The sequence below is a fragment of the Macrobrachium nipponense genome, chromosome 17, assembly GCF_015104395.2.
Source record: "Macrobrachium nipponense isolate FS-2020 chromosome 17, ASM1510439v2, whole genome shotgun sequence".
In the NCBI taxonomy this organism is placed as follows: Eukaryota; Metazoa; Arthropoda; class Malacostraca; order Decapoda; family Palaemonidae; genus Macrobrachium; species Macrobrachium nipponense.
In genome coordinates this window covers 23,448,631-23,476,130 of record NC_087210.1, presented here as the reverse complement: position 1 = coordinate 23,476,130, position 27,500 = coordinate 23,448,631, and positions in this window count along the sequence as shown.

The window sequence follows — 27,500 nt, the reverse complement described above, 5'->3', positions numbered from 1 at the left end:
TATCTATCAGGCACATATGCAGCACAGCTTGTCTACACCAAGGGTCATATGTCATCATTTGTCCTTACACATTTAATCGGCCAACAGCTTGATTTATACAAATGAATGCCATTGAACCTAGTAGATAGATAAGGTTGAAGCAGTGCAGAATATCTGCATTAGGATTGATACTAAAAAGAAACCAAATCTACATCGAAAAGGTGATCTGAAACATTTATGTAAGTAAATGAATATGATTAATGATGAAAACGTTAATGAAAGAAGTACTGCAGGTACAGATATCAGGAGAACTATATAACAAGTAAATGACGTGTAATTACGAGATTATTAGCGATAAAAAGGTCTGAAAACTCCACCTCTACTGCACAGCGAAATGGCCATGGATAGCTTTTATTGAAGAGCTAATACCAGGCACAAATCGAGCGAGACCCAACATCACACTGTTTGTCTCCACAAAGAGGAGCAATTAGTTGCATTACGAGTGTCGTCATACCAGCTAATTATGACATTTTCATTAACTGCCTGTGCGAGCCATAAATGTGGGCTTCAAATTTACGATGGAGTATACCTTAAACACTGATTTTTTAGCGGCTTAAATTTTTTTTAATAGTTTGCTTTTGTGTTCTTTATGACGTTCATGTTTATCATGATTTATTAACTGCTACTGTAATAGATATGTTGATATGATAATGAGGCACTTAAGATATTGTTTATAGCTGAGATTAACATGAAGTAATGAAGCTTTTAGCGCTGCCAAAAACATTCAGGTCAAAAACTCTATCACATATGCATGCGTGCATATGTATATTTATGTAAACACACACATTATATATATATATATATATATGTATATATATATATATATATATATATACTATATATTATATATATATATATATATATATATAAATATATATATATATATATACATACTATATATATATATATATATATATATATATATATATATATATATATATATATATATATATATATATATATATATATATATTATATATATATATACACACACACACACACACATATATTATATATATATATATATATATATATATATATATATATATATATATATATATATATATACATATATATATATATATATATATATATATATATATATATATATCTACATACATATACAATGTATATCATGTATATGTATATTATATAAGTAAAAACGATACTGTCCAACCCTATGACTGTGACAACTAGTTATTCGGTCACCTACATATACAGTATATTATGACAAATAACAACCTAAGTGACCCGGCATCCTTAATAAAGCAGCATTAGTCGCAAGCCAATAATACATGACTTTACTAAATTATATAGAAAGGAGAGATGAAGTGATCTTAGTTACTTATGCAGTTTTTATCCCCTATACTTTTTTTATTTTAATGTCGTATTGATAAAATATTTTTAATGCCGATGTGGCTTATTTAGAAGTCAGTACAAACATGTATCCGATGGGGTGGGTTTCTTGTTATGCAGTAAAAAAAAATGACAGATGGAAAACTGTTCCAATTCTTTTTCCAGCCACTTTCCCTTTTTCTCCTGTCTGCAGGATGCACAATTAATCACGATAAAGTCGTTAAAGGCAGAACCCCCCGTCCCCCATTCCCCCTCTCTCTCTCTCTCTCTCCTCTCTCTCTCGTCTCTCTCTCTCTCATCTCTCTTCTCTCCTCCTTCTCCTCTCTCTCTCTTGACAAATTTTGATAACTTCGGAATATTGTATTTTCGATAAAAGTCAGGCAAGCGTGTGCTCATGTTGTGTAGGAGAGAGAGAGAGAGAGAGAGAGAGAGAGAGAGAGAGAGAGAGAGAGAGAGAGAAGGAAGCAAGATTGGAGTCACCTTTGGAGATCCTCAGAACATCTCACAGACCTCGAACAAAGAGATAGTTAATAGTAAGTTTATTCAGAACATTCCTATAGAAGTATGAATGATTAAGGCTTTTCGAATACAGATTAACACTAGAGAGAGAGAAAAAAAGTAAAAAGTCTGGCTCAATATAAAAAATTGTGATTCCGGTATGGATATTTGTATGAAAGTCATGTATATATAATTATGAGAGTATTTAGAATGTATAAATTACATTTCCCCGTTGATCACAATAACTGCCATGTACACAAAAAGATTTAACATATTTATGAATATATCAAACGTTTTGCAGTATATGTATGAATATTCTTCGCAAGAAATCTGTCCGTTACAAAACAACCCGCGTTATCCAATGGCAAAAACGAAGAAGTATAATGTAAAACATATTATTATATTCTTGTAAATGAGTTATATTTGCCTATCTCAGAGGGACGAAGTTAAAACGATACCAGTCGAAATGTTGTGCGGGTTAATGCTAAACGTTATACAACACAAACACGCGGGTGACTGAACGCTGATCGGTAACGAAAACGTCACGTAACGAAGTTACTGAACAAACAAATTCAAGCACCGCATCAGTCTGTAAACATAAGCTCAGTGAGTCAGTAAATATGCCGTGTCATTCAGTTGAGTGGATGCACAAACAACTAGCAAGTACATAAAGATATCTAATTGTCCAGGAACAGATCGAAGTACAAAACTAAATATAATATTCTGTTATCTATAACAGATGAGTTTTTACTGCAAAATGAGCTGAATATTGAATTCAGACATAAACCTACGAGGAAAAGTCTCCTGAGTTTGTAGCTTTCAAGTTATTACGAAGTAATTCATAGTTTGATTCGTCAGCCTGCACGAGTACCTACTCTTGGCGATCATGAACCAATAGGTCATTTGAGAGATAAACAAAGAATTAGGAATTTTGCAGCATTTGTGAAAAGGTACTTAGCGTCTGTAGGTGACTCTTGAGGATCACACATAAACATTTTCCAAACGAGTTTACTTTTTCTGCCAATATATGGGAAGGGAAGCAACTTTATGATGTTAATAAGACGTAACGATTTACCTTGCAACAGAAATAACACTAACGAGAGAGATAGTTACTCACTCCCTGAGAATAAAGAAAAAAACGGCAAATGACAGTCAACGTTAGTTCCGTTTTCCACCATTCCAGGTATATAAAAAACTTTTATTATATGTTATTCCACCGATGAAGAGAGTCATGCATCGACAATCAGGACATTATTGTCAAAAAGTGTTATCAATAAATAGTGGAATAACGTTTGCAACGAGAGAGAGAGAGAGAGAGAGAGAGAGAGAGAGAGAGAGAGAGAGAGAGAGAGAGAGAGAGAGAGAGAGAGAGAGAGAGAGAGAGAGAGAGAGAAAGAAAATTATCTTCCTCCGCACTAAACACATGACTGCTTTACAATTTAACTGCCAGAGAGACACACCCATGAGATTGTTCTTAATAAGATACAACTTTACCCACAGCGAGTAATTTTTATCCAGATCACCTCTTTCAAACAGATAGGAACACAAATACGACGTAAGCTCAGCTCGGCCTTAATTATGAAATGATCTGTTAAAGAATGGATGTTATACATGTAGGAATGGTTTTGATGTCGAATTTGGAAAGTTAATATGTAATGACTCTATTTTATGATTCATTTTTGGAGCTATCATTTAAAGATGCATAATATTGAATTATATATTCTAATATGAAGTTTACTTTCTTGCATGAACCGACCATAACTAGAGAGAGAGAGAGAGAGAGAGAGAGAGAGAGAGAGAGAGAGAGAATTTTAATGATAAGTGATGGCCTCTCCTTCCTCACGCTGACGTTTCATGATCTCTTGTAAATTTGTTGCTCGCTTTCTTCGAGAATGGATAGGTCGTGTATTTCTAGGAATCTGTTTCGCAACACATCTACGTTCTGAAACTCTGGGTTATACAAGAACAAATGAAACATTTCTTGATAAAGGTTCAGCTGTCTGAATTTCACGGGAATTACTCTCCGTTCATGTTGCTGTTTATCATTTACTTAATTTCAGTTGTAGTAAATTTAGCTCGTTTATTAATTGCAATAGCTGACATCAATCAGTAATTTACCGCACAACTATCTCAGGAGAGACAGTTTTATCCGTTCAAATTTTGTAAGAATGTTTTTTATATAATATGTGATACTTTTTTTACGCATTTTGTTCCCCGTATTCTTTTATTCCTCTAAATTTCCTTCTATGGTTTATTGGAGAACTCTACGATAAATTGAAACCATTCAACCATGAAAGCGCACTGAAGTTAGTTTCTTAGCAAGAAAACTTACTTTACACAGACTTTTTTAAGTGAAATATCACTAAGGACAATAGCGGTGGGTAAGAGATGGGATCGCCGCAGCGTTAGGGGTTTACCATCCCCCAGAATGGGGATTCTTGTTGAGTTATATGCTCTAGTTTACCTAATGGTATTGTGGACTACAAGTTGTGATAAAAATCTTACTATGAGATTCAGGGTCTCTGTAACACGGTTTTTTGGACTTTGCTCCTTGTCAAAGCATCGGATGTAGCTGAAAGTTGACATATGTATATTTTACAACCACACAAATTTTGTCAGCATTATCAATAACCTAAACCCGATAGTTTTGATTTTTATAGAGTAAAAATGATCTAGCCGACGCTATGGCCAATGATTACGAGCCAAGAGTCGAAAAACATTCATTACGTAAAGCAAGGTAAACAAAATACCTATTGACTAAATGTTGCCCCGCCCATCCACCAGACAGAAATGCCATCGACTCTGAAACCCAAAGACTTATGAATGGCGGAAACGATACATAGATGTGGGTGGGGTATCAGTGCTAGCGTAGTAATACTACTGTAGCAGTAGTGCCGCAACAGTATAGCAGTAATATACATGAATTAAACGTTTAGACCAACTACTCGAGAAATTAGTTTTTATAGCCAGAAGTTAAATTTTCTAATCCAACAATGCCCATGGTAGCCTTCAGTGTTATCCTGAATTATAACGAGGCGAAAGTGGGTGGAGCCTCAAGAAGTCACCATTGTGACGATCATTATTGGTGAAGGTTTAAAGCCAATATACGGTACCGGCTATAATCAGTAAATAGTAGATAGCCAATAAATAAAATTGCTTGACATTGGATATAGCAGTTATCAAATCAAGCTTGTCTACTATGTTTTTGGTAATTACCAACTATTCCCTACATCTTGTCAATCTGATTGTGACCTGTAAAGTAGACTGTAATTTCTTTGGAAACTTGGGAGTTAGACTAATAATCGAAGTGTTTTTGTATTTATTAACATATTTTGTTGGTTTGTTCATTATGACAATTATCAGTGGGGAGGTTCCAGAGTTCATAAAGGTGTACTGCTTTGCTTGTATTTTAAATTTGTATGCATTGTGCCAGAGGTTAGCCTTCGTTATGTATAGCCAATCATCCATCGAGAAAGAGGGAAGAAATGATGTCATAAGTTACGTAAACGAGTGCGTTCGAAACCTTTTCTCTGAGTAAGTTGGCCCGTCTTCAAAAAAAGGTCTTTTCTACATTATAGTACCAATTTTATTCACCTAACCTACGTAGTGCAGAATACACAAAATCAAAATTTTAGTTCTGCTATAATATTGTATTCTGAATAACCGTTATATTTATGAAATGCATAGATAAAAAGTTATTGCGAAAAAACCGTGTTACAGAGGCCCTGAATCTCATAGTAGGTGTTGTTTATTTACACTCACAGCTTCTGCTGTTTGTGATCTGTGGAACCGGGCTTCTGTATTCACGAGCTCTGTGCTTTTTAATATGCTCACTAATTATGCTTCTAGTATTGGTTTACGGTCATTGTCATCTACTTAGTGTTGAAATTTTGCCCCTTGGTTGAGGTGGGCTTGCAATCGCCTGCTTATTAGAGTAGTAGTGGTGTGACCTATATATATTAATTGCTGAGGGTGTGGCATGTCCCTTCAGTGCATTTAAATTTGAATACTATGTTGGTGGACTCCTTTACTTTTCTAGGGGGGACCGTGCCATCTCGCATCAAGGTCTAGAGAACTTGTTTCTCAGGAAAAGGGTGATGTTACATGGGTGCTGACTAGGTTCGGGCGGCAGCCCTAGACACGTAAGGAAATCCTCTTGGCAATTATCCTTTTCATGGGCTCATCCTGGGACTGGCTGTGATATACGGACGGCTTTGTATAATACTATATGATGTTTCACGGTGAGGTACGCGTTGTCACTGGTATGCTGACATACGCTTCCAATTGTCTTCGTATGAAAAGATCTATTACCGTGGTTCTTACAGTTTGTATTATCACGCCCCCTCTAAGAGTTGGTCCTTCCTTTCACGCCCTCCTTGCCTCTATGAGTAAAATCCCCTCCCAGGTTTAAAGGAAAATGAGACAAATGAGAAAGATAAGGGGTTTTGAGGGATAGGAAGGGAACATGGTAAGTCCGACGAGCCTAACTTAGAGTAGTACGCAAGGAAAGTAACGTTACAAGGCGAGACTCTTGTTAAGAGGATAACGAATATAATTAGTTTTTTTTTCTCTTTTTTTTTCTCCAATGGCTGAGTAGCTATGCATGAGGAACAATGAGTGATTGCACGTCTCATGTACATGGCTACCACAATGTCAGGGCACTCCCATGGGCGGGGTAGGGCGCCGATCCACATTAGTGTTACGCTTTGGAACACGATAGTATTGCACCTGTCTCCTTTCTCCTCAACATTCACATCCAAAAGGGAAGTTGGCCTTCGACATCATAATTCAGTAGTGAAGTTTAGGCTAGTTCCTTTTCATTTTCAACATCGATGGCATTAAGATGTCTATATATCCAAATATTTTGTAGGTCCAATATTATCGCTTATTCTGCCGGAGATGGATACATTAACATTTTAAACTCTTTGTCTTCATTGACGTTGTAATATCCATTCCTATATAATAAGTATAATATGTACAATTGTGCTCTAAGAATAGATTAAAATCCCGTCGTATTTTGGAAATTTATTAAAAACAGTTTCAAGAGCAACTGGCCTCCCCTTCAGATGATTTCAGAATTACAGAAAAAATTATAAAACAGAAAACAAGGGAAAGTTACAAACGTCGAGAGAAATAATGAAGTAGCCCCCTTCGGTCATTGCGCCTACCTGTCACTTTGAAACAACAAGTTTGTCAAATTACATAATAGGTCAACAAACTTTCAAACTATAGTTTCCATTATTTAGGTTAATATTAGGTACTGCCCTAATGAGAGCAGCCAACTCAACTCTACTTTTCTTCTATATATCTTAGTTGTAAATTAGTGACAAGTAATGTGATTTTCTTCAGTGGTCTATTAATGGAGGAATCTTTAACTTACTGATTATATCGTAAGAGCTCTCGTCCTTACTCCTGGCGACAAAATGATCGTCTTTCATATCTCTTTTCCTTTGGAAAAAGACTTGATGCTTGATAAGAATGATAACGTCTCTAATAGGACAAATCATCCCGATCAAAACAGCCATCACTAATGGTCATAATAACCAGCTTGAAGCAATTCAAAAGTAGTTACTATGTTCCCTTCAATTACTGTGTGTTTAGCCGGTTTTTACTGGCGCTTGCTTTGGGAAACCCTGCTAAAATGGGTGTTCCATTTTCCTAATATGTATGATCATTGTTTTTTCGCAGTTCTCCTAAATAGCATTGTAATGCAAACAATGGGTTCTTAAGTGTTGAAGTTTTTCATTCGAATTTCTCTGTTCGCATGAGAGAGAGAGAGAGAGACAGAGAGAGAGAGAGAGAGAGAGAGAGAGAGAGAGAGAGAGAGAGAGAGAGAGAGAGAGCTGTTTAATGCTGTTTCTCCAAAAAATAGAAAATACTCTATCACTTTATATTAAAGTAAATTTTCTCTCTTAATATAACTTAATTTTCATACAGTTTTTTCACGGTTGAGAAATCATGGTTTGCAATCTTTTTTATCGGTTCTCGTGCTTCTTATCATTATCTATTTTTATTTATATATTTAGATAAGTGTATGTTTTATTTGTTATTTCATCAATTATTAACATGTATGTACTGAGTTTTACATACGTTTGTATCCTTTTTTTATTTTCATTGGAAAAGCTTTACTGTTTCATGTTTTTTGTACCTTTTATGTTATTGTTTGTACATATTTATGGTCATATTCCCGTTTCAAGTTTGCACAGTTCATCTTTGAACTTTGCTTAATAATAATATAATAATAATAATAATAATAATAATAATAATAATAATAATAATAATAACTAATAATAATAATTAATTCTTTTTATTTTCCATCAGTACCTCTAATAGCCCCGTATTTACCAACCTTCCAGTTATTTCCAAACTTTCTCCATTGACGCCATCTTTGATCCTTTCATCTATACACACTGCTTATTGACCCACTCAATTTCCCCTAAGTTAATTTTCCTTTTCCTTCCTTGTTCCCCCTTTTCCCCCTTTTAGACACCAATTGCACGACCTTTGTTGGGTTACTAGCGGGCAGTAGGGTGATTGCAACTGGGAGCAAAAGTTACGACCCTGACGGCCTCGTCGTTTCCCTTCAGAGAAGCAAACAGCCCAATTACCTTGACAGTCACGGTCCCTCTATAGGAGAGTTGCCCTTTTCAGAATGCAATTTTTGTTCCAAGATATTTTCAGGTTGTTGCTTTACCGTTGTGCCTAATAATACTGCAACGCCGGAATGTTTTCGCACGTATTAATTTTATAGGTTCTTTTAATATACAGTATTATACATGATGTGCATTTTCTCGGGGGTGGGGGGTGGGGTGGGGTGGCGGAAGTGAGGGAGAGAGAGAGAGTGAAAAGAGATGAATTGATTTCAAGTAATTTAATGTCTTTATCGGTACCTTCGGAACGTTAGACGATGGGTGTTGTTACCTAACGAGATTTCTAACCACAGGAAAATTTCTTTATTCCTGCTTTTACAATAACTGATTGCCCTTAAGACTCAAAATTCGTTGCCACTGAATTAAGGGATACAATAATGAACGGTTTTCAGAAAACTTGTGCTTACTTAAAGAACACTCGGAGGATCACATGTTTTCTATTTGATTGATATTTAATGAATTGCCTTGTAAAAATTTCTCATTTTAAGAAAGTTTTCCTTCTTAAGCAGGATAAGCATATATTGATAAATATTATTGCCATATTTTGGTGACAGTACGTCAAGTAATTTTTCAAGCTATCCTTCCATTTACTGTACTGAATTCACTCTACTAACTATTTTACTAGAGATAACTATAATTGAATATGCTGATATCGAATTCTTGAACAGTCATTTATACGGCGACATGTAAAACAAACCAATAGAATGGGAAAACAGTAAAAGAAAATTTCCCTAATTTGAGGCTATAAGGCTTGTCATGTACTAAAATGGGAAATTTAGCTACCAATTTCACTGTGATCTTTTTTTGTATATGGAGTCACCTCATTGAAGTAGGATGCCAGTACCTACTCAATTAAAGAAACCAAAATCCTTTTAGGAGGAAACTTAAAGTTTTTCCTTTTGCAGTGTTCCTAAAAGTAGAATATATTCCTTTATGCTCGCTACAAAGAGTTATAAAAACTAATATATCGTTTTCCTTCTGGGTTAATGTCAGGGAGTTAGTTCCCTTTCGCTTTCGGAAGAAAGAGGAAAAACACACTCACAGAATTTCACATTTTCTGAAATTGTTTCTGGCAACTGGATGATAAATAAGAAACGAGACCATAGTCGTTGGGTTAACTGAAGCAAAAGGTTCTTCCCATCACAGAGATATCTACAAAAGCCATTTTGCGAGAAGTCTCAAGAGGCAGATGTCACTTTCGCAGTCTATTAGTTATTATCTTCGAGTTTATGCTGAAGTTTGAGATCTCTGTTTTCGTTCATCGCCTTCAGGAATAAACATTATCCTATAATGGGCTAAAGTAAACTATCAAACTATTCGCCTTTTTGTCGTTTCCGGTCAGTAAATCTCTACATATAGAAATATGTAAACGCATATTTACAAAATATTATTTTATCAATACTACAAAACATTAAGACCATGCGTATTATCTTTTATAGATTTGTAAGTTAATCCATTTGTTGTAACATTTTTGCGCGGGGTTAAAATACCTGGGGCATATTTAAACCCCATGAAAAAATGCTAGAACAAATAGTATTTGGAATTCGGTTTCTTTCACCATAGTATTGACGTAGAGTTAAACGCATGGATTCAAATAAGCAGTGTGATACCCACCTGGACTCAAAATGCGTCATATGAGCTTTTAGCACAATAGGATGTTAAAAGTTTATTTCATTGAAACATTGTTATAAAGGGACACCATACCAAACCATACATTATAGAAGATGATTGCTAAATATCTTTGTTGCATACGCAAATCCTGGTAAATATGTTTGTTTAATGAAGATTCACTCGTAAACAAAGGTATTGCATAATTGGTATGATGAATTCTGACAATTTCACGTTAGGCGTGTTGATGACATAATATGGGAAAACCCTTGATTAATTGATATATGAATTATTGGTGAAAATCTTGTAACAATGATAGATAAATTCAAGTTCTGTGGTACATTTTATCAATATATAAATATAATTATTTTGTGAGGAAGATAAACCCATTCTTTCCCCTATTGGTGGTGTGTTGTGATAATCATTATTCGTGGTCATGTATAATTTTAAATTCATCACTGGTAACACCTTCGCTCTGAATTCAGTCCCAAATGTAATGATGCTAACAATACTGTCATCCCCAGTAAAAAGCCCATACTTGTTATCTGACTGTAATTTTTTCCAATCTTTCTTATATATTTGTAATCCCCCGCCTTTTAGTCTGACCAGAATTTCATCTTTTCGTCTTAACCCTTTTTTGGTCATTCATTCACAACCTTTATAGCATTACGGAAAAGCGGGCGGCCATTGCAATAGAAAGCACTGAAAGTTACGACCCCCAGTGGCCTCGTTTTTCCCCTTCAGAGGGACAAACACAACTCGATTACTTCCCGGTTATGGACCATTTATATAGTGTCCGAATGTTCTCCCAATCATTACATTAGGAGGCTCTGCTATGCGCCCGGCGCATCTTGAGAGAGAGAGAGAGAGAGAGAGAGAGAGAGAGAGAGAGAGAGAGAGAGAGGGTGGGGGTGGGGGGATGGTTTGTCCTGGCGAATTGCAGCTAGAAAAGTAACACTTGATTTTCTGCATTTTAATCTTTTTATATCCATCCTTGAAACGTTACATCAACACTTGAAAAGTTATACTACATTCTAAAGATATAATGGTTTGAGATCATAAGGTTATTTGCTTCAAATACAGACATCTAACTGTAAAGCGGATTCTGCAATAAGCAGCTAAACATTTATACCTAAAATCCTTTTGAGAACCTGAAAATTGGGTTGTCCTAAATAAAGATTATTAAAATTTCTTGCTATTGCCTTGTGCACACTTTGATTTTATTCAATGGGGAATAGGTTCTTTTCATGTTGAAATATGCTACAATAGAAATTTATAAAGAATTAAAACATCATCTGTAATACCTCAACATACACTTATAATATCTCATTATATATCAATTTCAATATTTTGTTTGGATTTTTTGTATGGATTTCTTGGTCTGACTTAGTTAAAGTCCACCAACATTAACCATTTCTATTCTCATGGTATAAGCCGCAGGCATTGCGTTTTGGATAATATACATATTGAAAATTCGTGTCCTTCCTGGAGGACTTGAACTTAACGGTCAATATTCTTTATTCATAAATGTGGTATTTAGAGGGACCTATTGCATTTCTTCGTCTTCACCCCAGAAAATGTTCAAGTATCAACACAGTGGTAGATTAAGAGAAATGTTTTTATACAATTATGCTTATTATTTTCAAGCTTAATCAATGTGTCCAGCCCCATGAAAATCTTTGGTTGAGGGAGATATGATGATGGTCATTGTAATCAGGGTATAATCTCATTCTTATACAAACACATATCCCTATAAATAAAGGCAAAAGCCACGAAGTAAAGTGAAACAAAGGAGTACCGATGCAAGGCCTTTCAACTCTCGTCTGTTTAGCCAACGGTCATACCGCGTTAAAAGCACTGCTTTTCGTCCGATCTCGTCTGCCTAGTGATAGAGGGGCAGCCCAAACCATTGAGATGCAACGAACGAAATACCAGATACCAACTGTAACCCCTACTGGTATTTAAGAGTAGACTTGTAAACTGTGAAACTGACCGTCTGCCGAAAATATGTGTGGCTTACTTAACAAGCACCACTAATTGCTTGTTAGATTTTGGGTCTAGATCCAGTATATGAGATACCAGATGAAACTAACATATATCTGTAGACTCTCCTGATTATAGAATGACCAGTGACAGACATTCTGGGGGGTGGTTCCCCATGACAGGCACACTGAAAAGGAGGGGAGGGGTGTTAATTGGATCTAGATCCAACTTAGGAGATACCAAGTAAAATTTACACTACAATAGCACTGCACATCCTAGTGTTCTGTGGTGGTAATGGCAGACATTTTAGTGGTTGGTTACCCCCTGACAGACACCCCACAACGAATGGGGAAGGGGCGGGAGGACAGGATCTGCATCCAACATTGGAGATACCAAGTAAAATTTGCACTACAACACACTGCATATCCTACAATGCTGTGATGGTAATGCCAGACATTTTAGTGGGTGGTTTTTGCACTAAAATGCTACCAACCACTTGGTGTTCAATATACGTATATACAATCCGTCACATTGGAGTATTAGTATCCGTAAAAACTAACCTTCAAATAAATTTCCTTTCACCTTATAATTTTCTAAAAAGTTAAGATATTCTTTCCGACCCGCCAGAAAATACATTAAAAAGTCTAAAAATATCACTGTACATCCAGATGTCAATGATTTCTTTCTCTTCCCATGATCGCACGATAAAGGAAACAGACTGAGTGCTTTGCTTTATGAAATTCTTTTACGCAGTCAAATGCTAAAAAGAAACCAGACCATTGTCATTGACGTAAATGAAACCGGTTAGTTTTTACGGATACTAATACTCCAGTGTGACGGATTGTGCAAAAAACCACCCACTAAAATGTCTGGCATTACCATCACAGCATTGTAGGATATGCAGTGCTGTTGTAGTGCAAATTTTACTTGGTATCTCCAATGTTGGATGCAGATCCTGTCCTCCCGCCCCTTCCCCATTCGTTGTGGGTGTCTGTCATGGTTAGTAAACCAACCACTAAAATGTCTGCCATTACCACCACAGAACACTAGGATGTGCAGTGCTAGTTTGTAGTGAAATTTACTTGGTATCTCCTAAGTTGGATCTAGATCAATTAACACCCTCCCCTCCTTTTCAGTGTGCCTGTCATGGGGAACACCACCAGAATGTCTGTCACTGGTCATTCTATAATCAGAGAGTCTACAGATATATGTTAGTTTCATCTGGTATCTCATATACTGGATCTAGACCCAAAATCTAACAAGCAATTAGTGGTGCTTGTTAAGTAAGCCACACATATTTTCGGCAGACGGTCAGTTTCACAGTTTACAAGTCTACTCTTAAATACCAGTAGGGGTTACAGTTGGTATCTGGTATTTCGTTCGTTGCATCTCAATGGTTTGGCTGCCCCTCTATCACTAGGCAGACGAGATCGACGAAAAGCAGTGCTTTTAACGCGGTATGACCGTTGGCTAAACAGACGAGAGTTGAAAGGCCTTGCATCGGTACTCCTTTGTTTCACTTTACTTCGTGGCTTTTGCCTTTATTTATAGGGATATGTGTTTGTATAAGAATGAGATTATACCCTGATTACAATGACCATCATCATATCTCACTCAACCAAAAGCATATTTCATGGGCTGGACACATTGATTAAGCTTGAAAATAATAAGCATAATTGTATAAAAACATTTCTCTTAATCTACCACTGTGTTGATACTTGAACATTTTCTGGGGTGAAGACGAAGAAAATGCAATAAGGTCCTCTTAAATACCACATTTATGAATAAAGAATATTGACCGTTAAGTTCAAGTTCTCCAGGAAGGACACGAATTTTCAATATGTATATTATCCCAAACGCAATGCCTGCGGCTTATACCATGAGAATAGAAATGGTTAATGTTGGTGGACTTTAACTAAGTCAGACCAAGAAATCCATACAAAAAATCCAAACAAAATATTGAAATTGATATATAATGAGATATTATAAGTGTATGTTGAGGTATTACAGATGATGTTTTAATTCTTTATAAATTTCTATTGTAGCATATTTCAACATGAAAAGAACCTATTCCCCATTGAATAAAATCAAAGTGTGCACAAGGCAATAGCAAGAAATTTTAATAATCTTATTTAGGACAACCAATTTTCAGGTTCTCGAAAGGATTTTAGGTATAAATGTTTAGCTGCTTATTGCAGAATCCGCTTTACAGTTAGATGTCTGTATTTGAAGCAAATAACCTTATGATCTCAAACCATTATATCTTTAAAATGTAGTATAACTTTTCAAGTGTTGATGTAACGTTTCAAGGATGGATATAAAAAGATTAAAATGCAGAAAATCAAGTGTTACTTTTCTAGCTGCAATTCGCCAGGACAAACCATCCCCCACCCCCACCCTCTCTCTCTCTCTCTCTCTCTCTCTCTCTCTCTCTCTCTCTCTCTCTCTCTCTCTCTCTCTCAAGATGCGCCGGGCGCATAGCAGAGCCTCCTAATGTAATGATTGGGAGAACATTCGGACACTCCTATGAAATGGTCCATAACCGGGGAAGTAATCGAGTTGTGTTTGTCCCTCTGAAGGGGAAAAACGAGGCCACTGGGGGTCGTAACTTTCAGTGCTTTCTATTGCAATGGCCGCCCGCTTTTCCGTAATGCTATAAAGGTTGTGAATGAATGACCAAAAAAGGGTTAAGACGAAAAGATGAAATTATGGTCAGACTAAAAGGCGGGGGATTACAAATATATAGAAAGATTGGAAAATTACAGTCAGATACAAGTATGGGCTTTTACCTGGGGATGACAGCATTGTTAGCATCATTACATTTGGGACTGAAATTCAGAGCGGAAGTGTTACCAGTGATGAATTTAAAATTATACATGACCCACGAATAATGATTATCACAACACAAAACCACATAGGGGGAATGGGTTTATCTTCCTCACAAAATAATTATATTATATATTGATAAAATGTACCAACAGAACTTGAATTTATCTATCATTGTTACAAGATTTTCACCAATAATTCATATATCAATTAATCAAGGGTTCCCCATATTATGTCATCAACACGCCTAACGTGAAATTGTCAGAATTCATCATACCAATTATGGAATACCTTGTTACGAGTGAATCTTCATTAAACAACATATTCCAGGATTTGCGTATGCAACAAAGATATTTAGCAATCATCTTCTATAATGTATGGTTTGGTATGGTGTCCCTTTATAACAATGTTTCAATGAAATAAACTTTTAACATCCTATTGTGCTAAAAGCTCATATGACGCATTTTGAGTCCAGGTGGGTATCACACTGCTTATTTGAATCCATGCGTTTAACTCTACGTCAATACTATGGTGAAAAGAAACCGAATTCCAAATACTATTTGTTCTAGCATTTTTTCATGGGGTTTAAATATGCCCCAGGTATTTTAACCCCACGCAAAAATGTTACAACAAATGGATTAACTTACAAATCTATAAAAGATAATACGCATGGTCTTAATGTTTTGTAGTATTGATAAAATAATATTTTGTAAATATGCGTTTACATATTTCTATATGTAGAGATTTACTGACCGGAAACGACAAAAAGGCGAATAGTTTGATAGTTTACTTTAGCCCATTATAGGATAATGTTTATTCCTGAAGGCGATGAACGAAAACAGAGATCTCAAACTTCAGCATAAACCTCGAAGATAATAACTAATAGACTGCGAAAGTGACATCTGCCTCTTGAGACTTCTCGCAAAATGGCTTTTGTAGATATCTCTGTGATGGGAAGAACCTTTTGCTTCAGTTAACCCAACGACTATGGTCTCGTTTCTTATTTATCATCCAGTTGCCAGAAACAATTTCAGAAAATGTGAAATTCTGTGAGTGTGTTTTTCCTCTTTCTTCCGAAAGCGAAAGGGAAAACTAACTCCCTGACATTAACCCAGAAGGAAAACGATATATTAGTTTTTATAACTCTTTGTAGCGAGCATAAAGGAATATATTCTACTTTTAGGAACACTGCAAAAGGAAAACTTTAAGTTTCTCCTAAAAGGAGGTTTCTTTAATTGGAGTAGGTACTGGCATCCTACTTCAATGAGGTGACTCCATATACAAAAAAAGATCACAGTGAAATTGGTAGCTAAATTTCCCATTTTAGTACATGACAAGCCTTATAGCCTCAAATTGGGAGGGAAATTTTCTTTTACTGTTTTCCCACCCATTCTATTGGTTTGTTTTACATGTCGCCGTATAAATGACTGTTCACGAATTCGATATCAGCTATCAATTATAGTTATCTCTAGTAAAATAGTTAGTAGAGTGAATTCAGTACAGTAAATGGAAGGATAGCTTGAAAAATTACTTGACGTACTGTCACCAAAATATGGCAATAATATTTATCAATATATGCTTATCCTGCTTAAGAAGGAAAACTTTCTTAAAATGAGAAATTTTTACAAGGCAATTCATTAAATATCAATCAAATAGAAAACATGTGATCCTCCGAGTGTTCTTTAAGTAAGCACAAGTTTTCTGAAAACCGTTCATTATTGTATCCCTTAATTCAGTGGCAACGAATTTTGAGTCTTAAGGGCAATCAAGTTATTGTAAAAGCAGGAATAAAGTTTCCTGTGGTTAGAATCTCGTTAGGTAAACAACACCCATCGTCTAACGTTCCGAAGGTACCGATAAAGACATTAAATTACTTGAAATCAATTCATCTCTTTTCACTCTCTCTCTCTCCCTCACTTCCGCCACCCCCCACCCCCGAGAAAATGCACATCATGTATAATACTGTATATTAAAAGAACCTATAAAATTAATACGTGCGAAAACATTCCGGCGTTGCAGTATTATTAGGCACAACGGTAAAGCAACAACCTGAAAATATCTTGGAACAAAAATTGCATTCTGAAAAGGGCAACTCTCCTATAGAGGGACCGTGACTGTCAAGGTAATTGGGCTGTTTGCTTCTCTGAAGGGAAACGACGAGGCCGTCAGGGTCGTAACTTTTGCTCCCAGTTGCAATCACCTACTGCCAGCCAGTAACCCAACAAAGGTCGTGCAATTGGTGTCTATAAAAGGGGGAAGGAACAAGGAGGAAAATTTAACTTAGGGGAAATTGAGTGGGTCAATAAGCAAGTGTGTATAGATGAAAGGATCAAAGATGGCGTCAATGGAGAAAGTTTGGAAAATAACTGGAAGGTAGAATACGGGGCTATTAGAGGACTGATGGAAAAATAAAAGTATTATTATTATTATTATTATATTATTATTTTATTATTATTATTATATTATTATTATTAAGCAAAGTTCAAAGATGAACTGTGCAAACTTGAAACGAATATGACCATAATATGTAAACAATAACATAAAAGTAAAAAACATGAACAGTAAAGCTTCCAATAAAAATAAGGATACACGTATGTAAAATCAGTACATACATGTTAATAATTGATGAAATAACAAATAAAACATACACTTATCTAAATATATAAATAAAAATAGATAAAATGATAAGAAGCACGAGAACCGATAAAAAAAGATTGCAAACCATGAATTTCTCAACCGTGAAAAAACTGTATGAAAATTAAGTTATATTAAGAGAGAAAAATTTACTTTAATATAAAGTGATAGAGTATTTTCTAATTTTTTGGAGAAACAGCATTAAACATGGTCTCTCTCTCTCTCTCTCTCTCTCTCTCTCTCTCTCTCTCTCTCTCTCTCTCTCTCTCATGCGAACAGAGAAATTCGAATGAAAAACTTCAACACTTAAGAACCCATTGTTTGCATTACAATGCTATTTAGGAGAACTGCGAAAAAACAATGATCATACATATTAGGAAAAGGGAACACCCATTTTAGCAGGGTTTCCCAAAGCAAGCGCCAGTAAAAACCGGCTAAACACCACAGTAATTGAAGGGAACATAGTACTACTTTTGAATTGCTTCAAGCTGGTTATTATGACCATTAGTGATGGCTGTTTTGATCGGGATGATTTGTCCTATTAGAGACGTTATCATTCTTATCAAGCATCAAGTCTTTTTCCAAGGAAAAGAGATATGAAAGACGATCATTTTGTCGCCAGGAGTAAGGACGAGAGCTCTTACGATTATAATCAGTAAGTAAAGATTCCTCCTTAATAGACCACTGAAGAAAATCACATTACTTGTCACTAATTTACAACTAAGATATATAGGAAAAGGAAGAGAGTTGAGGCTGCTCTCATTAGGGCAGTACCTAATTTTAACCTAAATAATGGAAACTATAAGTTTGAAAGTTTGTTGACCTATTATGTAATTTGACAACTGTTGTTTAAAGTGACAGGTAGGCAATGACCGAAGGGGGCTACTTCATTATTTCTCTCGACGTTTGTAACTTTCCCTTGTTTTCTGTTTTATAATTTTTTCTGTAATTCTGAAATCATCTGAAGGGGAGGCCAGTTGCTCTTGAAACTGTTTTTAATAAATTTCCAAAATACGACGGGATTTTAATCTATTCTTAGAGCACAATTGTACATATTATACTTATTATATAGGAATGGATATTACAACGTCAATGAAGACAAAGAGTTTAAAATGTTAATGTATCCATCTCCGGCAGAATAAGCGATAATATTGGACCTACAAAATATTTGGATATATAGACATCTTAATGCCATCGATGTTGAAAATGAAAAGGAACTAGCCTAAACTTCACTACTGAATTATGATGTCGAAGGCCAACTTCCCTTTTGGATGTGAATGTTGAGGAGAAAGGAGACAGGTGCAATACTATCGTGTTCCAAAGCGTAACACTAATGTGGATCGGCGCCCTAACGCCCATGGGGAGTGCCCTGACATTGTGGTAGCCATGTACATGAGACGTGCAATCACTCATTGTTCCTCATGCATAGCTACTCAGCCATTGGAGAAAAAAAAAGAGAAAAAAAAAACAATATTATTCGTTATCCTCTTAACAGAGTCTCGCCTGCTGTAACGTTACTTTCCTTGCGTACTACTAAGTAGGCTCGTCGGACTTACCATGTTCCCTTCCTATCCCTCAAAAACCCCTTATCTTTCTCATTTGTCTCATTTTCCCTTTAAACTGGAGGGATTTTACTCATAGAAGGCAAGGAGGGCGTGAAAGGAACGACCAACTTATTAGAGGGGCGTGATAATACAAACTGTAAGAACCACGGTAATAGATCTTTTCATACGAAGACAATTGGAAGCGTATGTCAGCATACCAGTGACAACGCGTACCTCACCGTGAAACATCATATAGTATTATACAAAGCCGTCCGTATATCACAGCCAGTCCCCCAGGATGAGCCCATGAAAGGATAATTGCCAAGAGGATTCCTTACGTGTCTAGGGCTGCGCCCGAACCCTAGTCAGCACCTCCCATGTAACATCACCCTTTTCCTGAGAAACAGTTCTCTAGACTTGATGCGAGATGGCACGGTTCCCCTAGAAAGTAAAGGAAAGTCCACCACATAGTATTCAAATTTAAAATGCACTGAAGGGATCATGCCACACCCTCAGCATTAATATATATAGGTCACACCACTACTAATCTAATAAGCAGGCGATTGCAAGCCCACCTCAACCAAGGGGCAAAATTTCAACACTAAGTAGATGACAATGACCGTAAACCAATACTAAAGAAGATAATTAGTGAGCATAAATTAAAAAGCACAGAGCTCGTGAATACAGAAGCCCGGTTCCACAGATCACAAAAACAGCAGAAGCTGTGAGTGTAAATAAACAAACTACTATGAGATTCAGGCCTCTGTAACACGGTTTTTTCGCAATAACTTTTATCTATTGCATTTCATAATATATATTTTTTTTTTTTTTTTTTTTTTTTTTTTTTTTTTTTTTTTTTTTTTTTTTTTTTTTTTTTTTTTTTTAACGGTTATTCAGAATACATTATATCAGCACATAAATTTGAGTGTATTCTGCACTACGTAGGTTGAATAAATTTGGACTTTTATAATGTAAAAGTGACCTTTTTTTTGAAGACGGGGCCAACTTACTCAGAAGAAAGGTTTCGAACGCACTCGTTACGTAACTTATGACATCATTTCTTCTCTTTCTCGATGGATGATTGGCTATACATAACGAAGGCTAAACTCTGGCAACAATGACATACAATTTAAATACAAGCAAAAGCAGTACACCTTTATGAACTCTGGAACCTCCCCACTGATAATTGTCATAAGAACAAACCAACAAAAATGTTAATAAATACAAAAACACTCGATTATTAGGTCTAACTCCAAGTTTCCAAAGAAATACAGTCTACTTTTACAGGTCACAATCAGATTGACAAGATGTATGGAATAGTTGGTAATTACCAAAAAACATAGTAGCCAAGCTTGATTGATAACTGCTATATCAATGTCCAAGCAATTTTTGTTTTCTTATTGGCTATCTTACCTATTTTACTGAAAAAAATATAGCCGGTACGTATATTGGCTTTAAAACCTTCACCAATAATGATCGTCACAATGTGACTTCTTGAGGCTCCACCCACTTTCGCCTCGTTATAATTCAGGATAACACTGAAGGCTACCATGGCATTGTTGGATTAGAAATTTAACTTCTGGCTATAAAAACTAATTTCTCGAGTAGTTGGGGTAATTTAAACGTTTAATTCATGTATATTACTGCTACTGTTGCGGCACTACTGCTACAGTAGTATTACTACGCTAGCACTGATACCCCACCCACATCTATGTATCGTTCCGCCATTCATAAAGTCTTTGGGTTTCAGAGTCGATGGCATTTCTGTCTGGTGGATGGGCGGGGCAACATTTAGTCAAAAGGTATTTGTTTACCTTGCTTACGTAATGAATGTTTTTCGACTCTTGGCTCGTAATCATTGGCCATAGCGTCGGCTAGATCATTTTTACTCTATAAAAATCAAAACTATCGGGTTTAGGTTATTGGTAATGCTGACAAAATTTGTGTGGTTGTAAAATATACATATGTCAACTTTCAGCTACATCCGATGCTTTGACAAGGAGCAAAGTCCAAAAAACCGTGTTACAGAGACCCTGAATCTCATAGTAAGATTTTTATCACAACTTGTAGTCCACAATACCTTAGGTAAACTAGAGCACTATAACTCAACAAGAATCCCCATTCTGGGGGATGGTGTAACCCCCGCTGCGGCGATCCCATCTCTTACCCACCGCTATTGTCCTTAGTGATATTTCACTTAAAAAAGTCTGTGTAAAGTAAGTTTTCTTGCTAAGAAACTAACTTCAGTGCGCTTTCATGGTTGAATGGTTTCAATTTATCGTAGAGTTCTCCAATAAACCATAGAAGGAAATTTAGAGGAATAAAAGAATACGGGGAACAAAATGCGTAAAAAAAGTATCACATATTATATAAAAACATTCCATTACAATTTGAAACGGATAAACTGTCTCTCCTGAGATAGTTGTGCGTAAATTACTGATTGATGTCAGCTATTGCAATTATAAACGAGCTAAATTTACTACAACTGAAATTAAGTAAATGATAAACAGCAACATGAACGGAGAGTAATTCCCGTGAAATTCAGACAGCTGAACCTTTATCAAGAAATGTTTCATTTGTTTTCTTGTAACCCACCCAGAGTTTTCAGAACGTAGATGTGTTGCGAATAGATTCCTAGAAATACACGACCTATCCATTCTCGAAGAAAGCGAGCAACAAATTTACAAGAGATCATGAAACGTCAGCGTGAGGAAGGAGAGGCCATCACTTATCATTAAAATTCTCTCTCTCTCTCTCTCTCTCTCTCTCTCTCTCTCTCTCTCTCTCTCTCTCTAGTTATGGTCGGTTCATGCAAGAAGTAAACTTCATATTAAGAATATAATAATTCAATATTATGCATCTTTAAATGATAGCTCCAAAAATGAATCATAAAATAGAGTCATTACATATTAACTTTCCAAATTCGACATCAAAACCATTCCTACATGTATAACATCCATTCTTTTAAACAGATCATTTCATAATAAGGCCGAGCTGAGCTTACGTCGTATTTTGTGTTCCTATCTGTTTTGAAAGAGGTGATCTGGATAAAAATTACTCGCTGTGGGTAAAGTTGTATCTTATAAGAAACAATCTCATGGGTGTGTCTCTCTGGCAGTTAAATTGTAAAGCAGTCATGTGTTTAGTGCGGAGGAAGATAATTTTCTTTCTCTCTCTCTCTCTTCTCTCTCTCTCTCCTCTCTCTCTCTCTCTCTCTCTCTCGTTGCAAACGTTATTCCACTATTATTGATAACACTTTTGACAATAATGTCCTGATGTCGATGCATGAACTCTCTTCATCCGGTGGAATAAACATATAATAAAAGTTTTTTATATACCTGGAAATGGTGGAAAACGGAACTAACGTTGACTGTCATTTGCCGTTTTTTTCTTTATTCTCAGGGAGTGAGTAACTATCTCTCTCGTTAGTGTTATTTCTGTTGCAAGGTAAATCGTTACGTCTTATTAACATCATAAAGTTGCTTCCCTTCCCATATATTGGCAGAAAAAGTAAACTCGTTTGGAAAATGTTTATGTGTGATCCTCAAGAGTCACCTACAGACGCTAAGTACCTTTTCACAAATGCTGCAAAATTCCTAATTCTTTGTTTATCTCTCAAATGACCTATTGGTTTCATGATCGCCAAGAGTAGGTACTCGTGTAGGCTGACGAATCAAACTATGAATTACTTCGTAATAACTTGAAAGCTACAAACTCAGGAGACTTTTCCTCGTAGGTTTATGTCTGAATTCAATATTCAGCTCATTTTGCAGTAAAAACTCATCTGTTATAGATAACAGAATATTATATTTAGTTTTGTACTTCGATCTGTTCCTGGACAATTAGATATCTTTATGTACGTGCTAGTTGTTTGTGCATCCACTCAACTGAATGACACGGCATATTTACTGACTCACTGAGCTTATGTTTACAGACTGATGCGGTGCTTGAATTTGTTGTTCAGTAAACTTCGTTACGTGACGTTTTCGTTACCGATCAGCGTTCAGTCACCCGCGTGTTTGTGTTGTATAACGTTTAGCATTAACCCGCACAACATTTCGACTGGTATCGTTTTAACTTCGTCCCTCTGAGATAGGCAAATATAACTCATTTACAAGAATATAATAATATGTTTACATTATACTTCTTCGTTTGCCATTGGATAACGCGGGTTGTTTTGTAACGGACAGATTTCTTGCGAAGAATATTCATACATATACTGCAAAACGTTTGATATATTCATAAATATGTTAAATCTTTTTGTGTACATGGCAGTTATTGTGATCAACGGGGAAATGTAATTTATACATTCTAAATACTCTCATAATTATATATACATGAACTTTCATACAAATATCCATACCGGAATCACAATTTTTTATATTGAGCCAGACTTTTTTTACTTTTTTCTCTCTCTCTAGTGTTAATCTGTAATTCGAAAAGCCTTAATCATTCATACTTCTATAGGAATGTTCTGAATAAACTTACTATTAACTATCTCTTTGTTCGAGGTCTGTGAGATGTTCTGAGGATCTCCAAAGGTGACTCCAATCTTGCTTCCTTCTCTCTCTCTCTCTCTCTCTCTCTCTCTCTCTCTCTCTCTCTCTCTACACAACATGAGCACACGCTTGCCTGACTTTTTATCGAAAATACAATATTCCGAAGTTATCAAATTGTCAAGAGAGAGAGAGAGAGAGAGAGAGAGAGAGAGAGAGAGAGAGAGAGAGAGAGAGAGAATGGGGGGCGGGGGGTTCTGCCTTTAACGACTTTATCGTGATTAATTGTGCATCCTGCAGACAGGAGAAAAAGGGAAAGTGGCTGGAAAAAGAATTGGAACAGTTTTCCATCTGTCATTTTTTTTTACTGGCATAACAAGAAACCCACCCCATCGGATACATGTTTGTACTGACTTCTAAAATAAGCCACATCGGCATTAAAAATATTTTATCAATACGACATTAAAATAAAAAAGTATAGGGGATAAAAACTGCATAAGTAACTAAGATCACTTCATCTCTCCTTTCTATATAATTTAGTAAAGTCATGTATTATTGGCTTGCGACTATGCTGCTATTAATGGATGCGGGTCACTTAGGTTGTTATTTGTCATAATATACTGTATATGTAGGTGACCGAATAACTAGTTGTCACAGTCATAGGGTGGACAGTATCGTTTTTTACTTATATAATATATACATATACATGATATGTATGTATATGTATGTATATATATAGTATATATATATATATATATATATATATATATATATATATATATGTATATTATATATATATATATATATATATATATATATATATATATATATATATATATGTGTGTGTGTGTTGTGTGTATAGAAATTATATTATATATTATTATATATTAATTATATATTATATATATATATTATATTATTATATAATTATTAATATTATATATATATATAATATAATTAATATACAATAATATATATATATAATTAATGTGTGTGTATTAAGTTAAAGATAATTATATATATTATAATATTAATCTATAAATATATATATAAATAATTATATTATAATGTAGTTTAAATATATTATATAAATTATTTACATATATTAATATTTAATATAAATATATATATATTATATTAATATAATATATAAATAATAATATATTAAAATGTCGTTTGTGTTTTACATTTAAAAAATTATACATATTGCACGGCATGCATATGTGATAGAGTTTTTTTGACCTGAATGTTTTTGGCAGCGCTAAAAAGCTTCATTACTTCATGTTAATCTCAGCTATAAACAATATCTTAAGTGCCTCATTATCATATCAACATATCTATTACAGTAGCAGTTAATAAATCATGATAAACATGAACGTCATAAAGAACACAAAAGCAAACTATTAAAAAAAATTTAAGCCGCTAAAAAAAAAAAATCAGTGTTTAAGGTATACTCCATCGTAAATTTGAAGCCCACATTTATGGCTCGCACAGGCAGTTAATGAAAATGTCATAATTAGCTGGTATGACGTCACTCGTAATGCAACTAATTGCTCCTCTTTGTGGATACAAACAGTGTGATGTTGGGTCTCGCTCGATTTGTGCCTGGTATTAGCTCTTCAATAAAAGCTATCCATGGCCATTTCGCTGTGCAGTAGAGGTGGAGTTTTCAGACCTTTTTATCGCTAATAATCTCGTAATTACACGTCATTTACTTGTTATATAGTTCTCCTGATATCTGTACCTGCAGTACTTCTTTCATTAACGTTTTCATCATTATCATATTCATTTACTTACATAAATGTTTCAGATCACCTTTTCGATGTAGATTTGGTTTCTTTTTAGTATCAATCCTAATGCAGATTATTTTTCTGCACTGCTTCAACCTTTCTATCTACTAGGTTCAATGGCATTCATTTGTATAAAGAATCAAGCTGTTGGCCGATTAAATGTGTAAGGACAAATGATGACATAGACCCTTTGGTGTAGACAAGCTGTGCTGCATATGTGCCTGATAGATAGATGGTCTCACGAAATGGTCTCGCTGTGCTTAAAGGCCAGATGCCCTCTTACGCTTATCTGGGTTGAAGTAAAATGTTTTTTTTTTTGTTTTTTTTAAAGGGAAACGTATAAAGTGGATTGAAACGTAATCTTATTTCGGAAAAGAGATTGGGCAGATATGTTTTTGATATGATATGTCAGCCTAAGGAATGTGACCGACCGACTGAACGGACTCTTTGTAGGATAAATAGGAACCTTAAAGAGTGTAGAATATTGTGCTGGCTGTGCAATATGGCACTTCATAAGAACCTGAACTAAGAGACATTTTATAGAATATATGGTGAGCTGCTAAGAAAGTTAAAGTATGGATATTTTGTTAAATTTAAAGGAATATTTTGGTTGTATTAATGGTTATAGTATGGATACAAGTAATTTATGAAATTTTATATCTTTGGGAAAAGTACTTGATAGCTTTTTGTGTGTGTGTGTGTGTGTGTGTGTGTGTGTGTGTGTGTGTGTGTGTGTGTGTGATGATGATGAGATGCTTGAAACAAACATCGTCTAGTTTTATATGATGTCTTGAGGATCTATTAAGGATATAAAAGAGTCTAGAAAGGAACATTGTTGTATGAAGAAAAATTACCAGCCACACATCACAAATGTCTTAATGAGATAAAGTTTATTACTAAAAAGTGTTATTGGTTGATTTCCTCAAAGCAGGTCTCATATATGATTGAGAAAATCTTTAAGTATACTATGACTACAATGAAATAGATGGTTAACAGTAGAAACTAATGGATTTTCTCAGAGCTCACATTGTCTGGAAAGAGTTTGAGAGAGGGTGGGTCAGGTAAGAAAAATCCTGTAGACCTAATACAACATTTTGTAAATACTTAAAAGAAATTAACCCAATAATAATCCTTTTAAACCGTTCGACCATTTTGTCGACAAATCAATTGATAATATACGCATCTACTTTTAAAATAAAAACGGATTTATTGGAGTCTTATATTAGAATACAATGAGGCGTCATTTTTAGGAGCAAAGGATTTTTAACTGAATGATTGGCTTGCTGTCCATTTGACTTTTTTCTCGTTCCACTTCCTTCACATATCCAGTATTTTCTCAGGCGGTCAAGTTTTGTCCACTACCGGCCATTCAAACAAAGTTGGGGCATAGCATCGTTAGTTATGCATAATTCAGATCCCAACGATGCATACTGGATCTGAGAGAGCATTGAGCCCTCGGTGGCAATGACACAGGGCGTCGTTAAGCCTTCATACACGATTTAATTGCACTTGGCATTTTGATTATTCTGCGTCAACTTCAAGTGGAAGCTGAGTGCATTCAGGCCTTTTGGGTATGTACTGCATCTAGGCGTTTAGGACGCATATTCTGCTACTCCGCTGAATTTCAGAGACTAGACATTTATTTGATAAAAAAAAAAATAATTGAAAAGGTCTTTTATGAATTATTATTATTTTTTTTTTTTTTTACAAAACTAACCACAAACCTGCATTCATATGTATTTCATGCGCGTATACACACACACACACACACACGTATGTATATCTATATATATATATATATATATATATATATATATATATATATATATATATATATATATATATATATATACATATATATATATATATATATATATATATATATATATATATATATATATATACTACCACTATATATATACATATATATATATATATATATATATATATATATATATATATATATATATATATATATAGATATATATACAAACAAACACAGACACACACACACACACACACATAATATATATATATATAATATATATATATATATATATATATATCTAATATATA